This window comes from Urocitellus parryii, unplaced genomic scaffold (genome assembly GCF_045843805.1).
Source record: "Urocitellus parryii isolate mUroPar1 unplaced genomic scaffold, mUroPar1.hap1 Scaffold_109, whole genome shotgun sequence".
Taxonomy (NCBI): Eukaryota; Metazoa; Chordata; class Mammalia; order Rodentia; family Sciuridae; genus Urocitellus; species Urocitellus parryii.
The window spans coordinates 624363-631597 of NW_027551845.1; the positions used below are offsets into that span (position 1 = coordinate 624363).

Sequence of the window (7235 nt, forward strand, 5' to 3'; positions counted from 1 at the left end):
GTCTCTGATTATCTTCTGTATTTCTGAAGTGTCTGTTGTGATATTGCCTTTTTCATCCCGTATGCTAGTAATCTGGGTTCTCTCTCTTCTTCTCTTCGTTAGCATGGCTAAGGGTCTGTCAATTTTATTTATTTTTTCAAAGAACCAGCTTTTAGTTTTGTCAATTTTTTCAATTGTTTCTTTTGTTTCAATTTCATTAATTTCAGCTCTGATTTTGATTATTTCTTGCCTTCTACTTCTTTTGCTGTTGTTTTGCTCCTCTTTTTCTAGGATTTTGAGATGAAGTATGAGATCATTTATTTGTTGGTTTTTTCTTTTTTGAGGAATGAACTCCAACCAATGAATTTTCCTCTTAGGACTGCTTTCAATGTGTCCCATAGATTCCGATATGTTGTGTCCGTGTTTTCATTTAACTCTAGGAATTTTTTAATTTCCTCCTTGATGTCTTCTAAAACCCATTGATCACTCAGCAACCTATTGTTCATTCTCCAGGTGATGCTTGATTTTTCCTTTCTTCTTTTATCATTGATTTTCAGTTTCATTCCATTATGATCAGATAAGATGCATGGTATTATCTCTACCCCTTTACATTGTCTAAGAGTTGCCCTGTGACATAATATATGGTCTATTTTTGAGAAGGTTCCATGTGCTGCTGAAAAAAAAGTGTAACTACTTGATGTTGGGTGGTATAGTCTATATATGTCAATTAAGTCTAGGTTGTTAATTGTGTTGTTGAGTTCTATAGTTTCCTTGTTTAACTTTTGTTTGGAAGATCTGTCCAGTGGTGAGAGAGGTGTGTTGAAGTCTCCCATGATGATTGTATGGTGGTCTATTAGACTCTTGAACTTGAGAAGAGTTTGCTTGATGAACACCGCTGCACCATTATTTGGGGCGTATATATTTATGATTGTTATGTCTTGTTGGTTTATGGTTCCCTTGAACAGTATGAAGTGTCCTTCTTTATCCCTTTTGATTAGCTTTGGCTTGAAATCTATTTTATTAGATATGAGTATGGACACGCCTGCTTGTTTCCGCTGTCCATATGAGTGGTATGATTTTTCCCAACCTTTCACCTTCAGTCTATGGATATCTTTTCCTATCAGATGCGTCTCCTATAGACAGCATATTGTTGGGTCTTGTTTTGTGATCCATTCTACTAGCCTGTGTCTCTTAATTGGTGAGTTTAAGCCATTGACATTTAGGGTTATTATTGAGATATGGTTTGTACTTCTATCCATATTTGTTTGTTGATGTTACTAAACCTGATTTGTTATCCTCTTTGACTACTTTTCCCCCTTTACTGTCCTACCTCCCATTGTTGGTTTTCAATGTTATTTTCCATTTCCTCTTCCTGCAATGTTTTGCCAAGGATTTTTTGAAGAGATGGTTTTCTAGCTGCGAATTCTTTTAACTTTTGTTTATCGTGGAAGGTTTTAATTTCATCTTCTAACCTGAAGCTTAATTTTGCCGGATACACGATTCTTGGTTGGAACCCATTTTCTTTCAGTGTTTGAAATATGTTATTCCAGGATCTTCTAGCTTTCAGAGTCTGTGTTGAGAGATCAGCTGTTATCCTAATTGGTTTACCCCTAAATATAATCTGCTTCCTTTCCCTTGTAGCTTTTAAAATTCTTTCCTTATTCTGTATGTTGGACATCTTCACTATAATGTGTCTAGGTGTGGATCTCTTATGGTTTTGTACATTCGGCATCCTGTAGGCTTCTAGGATTTGGGAGTCTGTCTCATTCTTCAAGTCTGGGAAGTTTTCTCGTATTATTTCATTGAATAGGCTGTGTATTCCTCTGGTATGGAGCTCTGTGCCTTCCTGTATCCCAATGACTCTTAAATTTGGTCTTTTGATATTGTCCCATATTTCTTGGATGTTCTGTTCATGGTTTCTTAGCAGACTTGCTGAGCTGTCTATGTTCTTTTCCAGTTGAAATACTTTGTCTTCATTGTCTGATGTTCTCTCTTCTAAGTGATCTACTCTGCTGGTAGTATTCTCAATTGAGTTTTTAAGTTGGTTTATTTTTTCCTGCATTTCTAGTATTTCTATTTGTTTATTTTTTATTTCCTCTATCTCCCTGTGAAGTTGATCTTTTACTTCCTGGATTTGTTTGTCAATATGATCTTTCATTGACTGATTTTGCTGTCTCATGTCTTCCTTGAGACTCCAGATCATCTGAAGCATATATATCCTGAACTCTTTATCTGACATTCCATCTGTTGCAGCTATTACCTCTTCTAAAGTTGAGTTGACCTGCATTGCTTGTGGTCCCTTCTTTCCTTGTCTTTTCATACTGCTGGCGTTTCTTTCTGCTTGGTGCAACTGATGTGTTTTTGAAATTTACCCCCTATTTATTTACGTTGCTCTTGTATAGTTGGGAAGCCTCCCTTGCTGGGCTGGTAGTGGCTGTGCTCCTCCTCTAATTATGGTGGTCTGTCTACCTCGCTGATCGGTCGCAGGTCTGCCCCCCCCCCCCGCGGGCCCGGGAGGCGGCTTTACTTTACCCCCACTCCAATTGTGGTAACGTAACTACCACACCCTGGGGTCGTTTGTCCAGATCTGGATGTGGGTGGCGACTCTGGTGGGTCCCTACTCCAATTGGTGTGACGCGTCTACCACGCTGGCAGACCTCTAGGCCGGTGGGTCGTAGTTCTGCACAGCCCCCACTCCCAATGGGGGGTATCTGACTACCTCTCCAGCGATTCGCTGAGCCCCCTCCGGACTCGGGCGGCGACCCTGCTGCGCCCCTACTCCGACCAGTGTGACGCGACTGCCTGGGTGTTACGTGTCCACCACGCTGGCAAGCTACCTGGCCTGACTTGCCATTGGGCGGCAGGTCTGCCTGCCTGCACTACTTGCTCAGATGGCAGGTCTGCACAGCCCCTACTCCAAATGAGGTTACTTGACTACCGCGCCGCGAAGTCGCTGGTCCTATTCTAGGCGTGGGCAGCAACTCTCTTCAGCCCCAGCTGCGTTTGGGGTGTCATGATACCACGCCGGCGGGTCACTTGTTCTACTCTGGGCGCAGGTGGAAGTTCCACTCTGCCCCCACCACTCCCAGCAGGACCCTGATTGAGAAGCAGTCACCGCCAGTTCCCTAGCCTTGGGCCAACACAGCTTAGGTAGCCGGAACCCCGCCTCTCCGATCCCGATACACTCTCCGCTGGGAGCTGACTCCAGCGAGCGACCCGCGCGGGTTCCCCAGCCCCAGGCCAAAACTGTTCCGGGAGTCAGAACTCAGCCGGCCCAAGCTCAGCGCACACTCCACTTGGAGCTGGCCTCCGCAGGCCGACCCCGCAGTTTCCTCAGACCTGGGCTCGGTTAGTCCCGGAAACCAGCCTCTAGCTGCTCAGTGCCTGGCGCACGCCTTGCCCGGCACGAGCCCCTAGTAGTATTCTCCACAAGATCCCCAGTCCCGAGCCTGAGCAAGAACTCTGTCTGCTAGACGCAGGCAAATACCAGCCTTATGTCACCTGTTCCGTGGTTGAATGGGCTGCGATCAGTAGAACATGGAGTTGATTACATCATCTCTCCGAAATGGCGGCTGCTGTCCTCCTTTGTGGTCTGACCACCGGTATCTGGAACCAAGCTGGACCGCTTCTCTCCTCTGTCTCAAAGCCGGAACTCAGCACTAGGGGCTGCCAATGTACCACTGGCGGTGGCCCCCGGAATCCGTATCGCTGCTCCGCCGCTCCGGCCCCCTGCCGCCACGGACTTCAGCCGCGGGGCGAACGCCTGTCAGGCTATGCGGCCCTCCGTGCGGAGAAATAGAGCTCTCACAGCCGAACTTCACCCGGTGGAAATCTGTCAACTAGATTCTGGAGCACCTCAATTTCACTTGAAATTCCCAGCAAGATATCCTTTAGCCGTTTCACATCGACTTTCTCCCGATTAGTTACGCAGCTCACTGCGGTGATGCCTTCCCTTCGCCGCCATCTTGAGTCCCCCCCTGGAATTTTTTTCTGAATAATAAAATATTCTAATTTTTTTTCACTATAGCAACAGGCCCTAGAACACAAAATGTGCTCTAAAATGTTCTAAAGATGTTCATAAAATGTTAAAGAACACAAATATGTTGTAAAACATTATGAAGATGTTCCAAAAATGCTCAACAAAGAACAAATTCTGTATGTTAATATGACAAAAAATTATCAGACTCTCCTCTTGCTGCCAGGGACACAATGAAGAAGAGGTTTGGATGACTCAAGTTAAACAGCTTTTATTAGTAATTTTATTAGTAATTTGAAGTTAATTGATAATTATTGCCAATTTCTAAGTAATTATTCTGGGTTTACCATCTAAAGTGGCCTTATATAAGGCAGAAAGTAAAACGGCTCATGCTTCCTGAAATTTATAATACCCTGCATGGTTAAGTTATCAAATATCCTTAGCACATTAAAAGACTCACATGGCAGGCCAGAGATCACCAGGTGATATATGGGGATGTGTTAAGAGAATTTTCTCTATCCTATCCTTGTATAAACCAAACCACTTTAAAATCTTACATTCAATCTGGATTAGGACAAGTATTTTTCTACCAGGATTAGACAGGAGTGGTTCAATATAAACAAACCTGACAACACTCACGTACTTGAAGTTTACCAAATGAGCATCAAATTATATCCTGGGAAAGTTATTCATTGGTACAAATACCCATACTTGAAGCAGCTGGTAAACAAAGATGTTAAACATTTGGAGCCATTAAGAAACATGGACTTGGAAAGGCAGTTGTAAAGAAGGTGATAAACTATTCCAGTCTTCTGATGTTTTTCAAAAGTTCTCTTTGTTTGGAGCATTAATAAGTCATACTGCTCCACAACCTCTTATTTGGACCACAAAAACATCAATGTAGTCCAATATTTTTTGAAAACAATTGTAACTAACAGTAGTTCAGTGAAAAGAATCTAACAGATTCTGGACCATAACAGTTACCAACACCTTGGGTCAGTGACTCTACCTCCCAGAATTTCAGTTTCCTCAACTGTAAAATGACAGTAAAAACCCTCTCAGAGGGATATTGGGTAGATGGGCTATTTTATGCACAGCTTATCACAAAGTAGGCCTTTAAGAAATGGTAGCAATTGCTATTAGAAGCTATAGTCCTAATAAGAATGGTAACAAAGTTAATAAAATGTATTCCTGGTTCTCCAAACATACTAGGTATTAAAGATCCTACAACTAAACTAGAGGATAGCATATGTCATGAAGTTATCAGCTTCTGTTTTATAATCAAATTAAGGGAGGTTGAATTTAATTTAGTTTGATCTTAAATAGCTGCTAACAGTAAAGGGAGCTCTTCATTTTTCTCTCTGATGGTCAAAAAATTGTAGCAATGTCCAGAGTTAACTTTCAATTAATTGAAAATTAAAAGAAAAAACTTTGAAAAGTAACTTCTTCCTTCCTATGAGGTTTCTTTTAATGTTTTCCAGTATTATAAAAGCAACACCTGCTGAGGGAAAAGTCAAAACAATCAAAAGGATTTAAAAGTTTTATCCATCCTAATCTTTTTTTTTCTTTTAGAGGTGCTAGGGATTGAACCTAGGATTGCTCCACCACTGAGTTACATCCCAGTCCTTTTTATTTCTTATTTTGAGACAGGGTTTCTCTAAATCGCTGGCCTTAAACTTGTAATCTTCCTGCCTCAGCCTGTCGTGTAGCAGGGAGATTACAGGCTTGTGCCACCACTCCTGGCTCATCTTAAATCTATTTTAAACGTGAAGAAAATATGCTTCCAAAAGCATATTTTAAAAATGAACAGAAACCATAGCAAGGGAAGTTTTTAAAAATTACACCCAGTCTTTTCATCTATAAAAATAAGGCTTGTTACAGAACAAACAAGTTGACCTGTCACAGTACAAGACGGTTCACCTGACCAGGTACTGGAGAAATTATGTATACAAACTGCGTCTGGCTCCTTCATATTTGACTTAGAAAACTTCTGCAAACCACATAAATTGCAAATAATTATTAAGTGAAAACGGTGTGTGTTAACATCAAAGATAAAGCTGTAAACTCTTAGGCTATTTCTCAAACACGGACATCCTTTATCCCATGGGAAAAGCCCAATACAGTGAGAAACTACTAAAGAATTCTACAATACGAACAGTCATACCATTCATCCACTCCCACCTACTTGCTGGGGACCAAATATCCTCCCTAGGGAACCCATGGTGTGGAGCGCTGAGCATTTCCATCTTCCTTTATCTTCAGGGACAGACTTTAGCCCTTCCAGATAAGGAGTGCGGAGAGTCCCTAACTAAATACTGTCCAGAGGGCAGTTGCCACCCAACGCCTGGGAAAGCAGTGGAAATGGAAAAGGCAAACGGGTAAGAAAAAGGTGGTCGCTCAACTTTGCAGGGCATGGAAGTCACAAGGTCATGGTTAACTAAAATGCTCTAGGTACCTGAGCAGATGCTTTCAGGAGGGCAGATACTGTGGCCACCCGCGGGATAAAAGGAAGAGTCGGAGAATGACAGGGTGGATACACGTGCAGTGAGGCGCTGTCCACACTGGGAATGGTTGTTCTGCCACGGGAGGGAACAAGCCGCCCTTCCTGCGCAAGCCTTCCCAGGTGGTCCCACTCGGGCCAAAGGCAGGCGCTGAGAGGCAGAGGCGAGCAGACGCAGGCAGCTGGCCGCGGGGCCGAGCGCAGAGGGAGGGCCGGGCGCCGTCCACCAGCCCAGCCCCGAAGGGCGGGGGCGGGAGCATCGGGTGCCCGCTAGGCAGAGTCAGGGCTAGGCGGGTCCGCGCCCAGGGGCCCTAGCTCACCTGCTGCGTCTGCAGCCCTGCGGCCGCGAGAAGGGAGTCGGTGCTTGCCAAGGGCCAAGCAGCGAGGAAATCACCGTCATCTCCCGCCCCAAGCCCTCCTCGGCAGAGTGCGGCCGCACGTTTCGAGAAAGTGAGGTGGGGTAAGCCACTGTGGCCGGGTCGGCCCCTCCCGGTGCCGGCTTTTGGCCCCGCCCCCGTCCCGCCTTCAGCCCCCGCCCCGGCCTCCAGCTTCGAGCAACCTGGCGCGCGCCTCGCCTGCAGGCCCGCCCCAGCCTCCAGTCGCACAGCCCCCGCCCCTTCCTCAGGCCCGCCCCGGGTCCCTAGACTAACCGCACAGCCCGCCCCCGCTTCAGGCCCCGCCCCAGTCTCCAGCTTCATTCAGGGCCACACCGCCCCCGCGCTAGGCCCCGCCCGGCCACCACAGTCTGCAGCCACGCGACTTCCGGCCCGGCCCCTAGAA

The 7235-nt window shown here is 45.3% G+C and overlaps 1 protein-coding gene across 1 annotated transcript in view; it reads right to left on the reverse strand.

Moving 5' to 3' along the window:
- LOC144251571 (lysosomal cholesterol signaling protein-like) overlaps positions 1–6472 on the reverse strand; it is a 47567-nt gene extending 41095 nt beyond the window's left edge. Inside the window, exon 1 of the mRNA XM_077794416.1 lies at positions 6411–6472. The gene's annotated coding sequence lies outside the window, so the exon portion shown is untranslated. The remainder of the gene's footprint in view (positions 1–6410) is intronic.
- Positions 6473–7235: the final 763 nt, after the last annotated feature.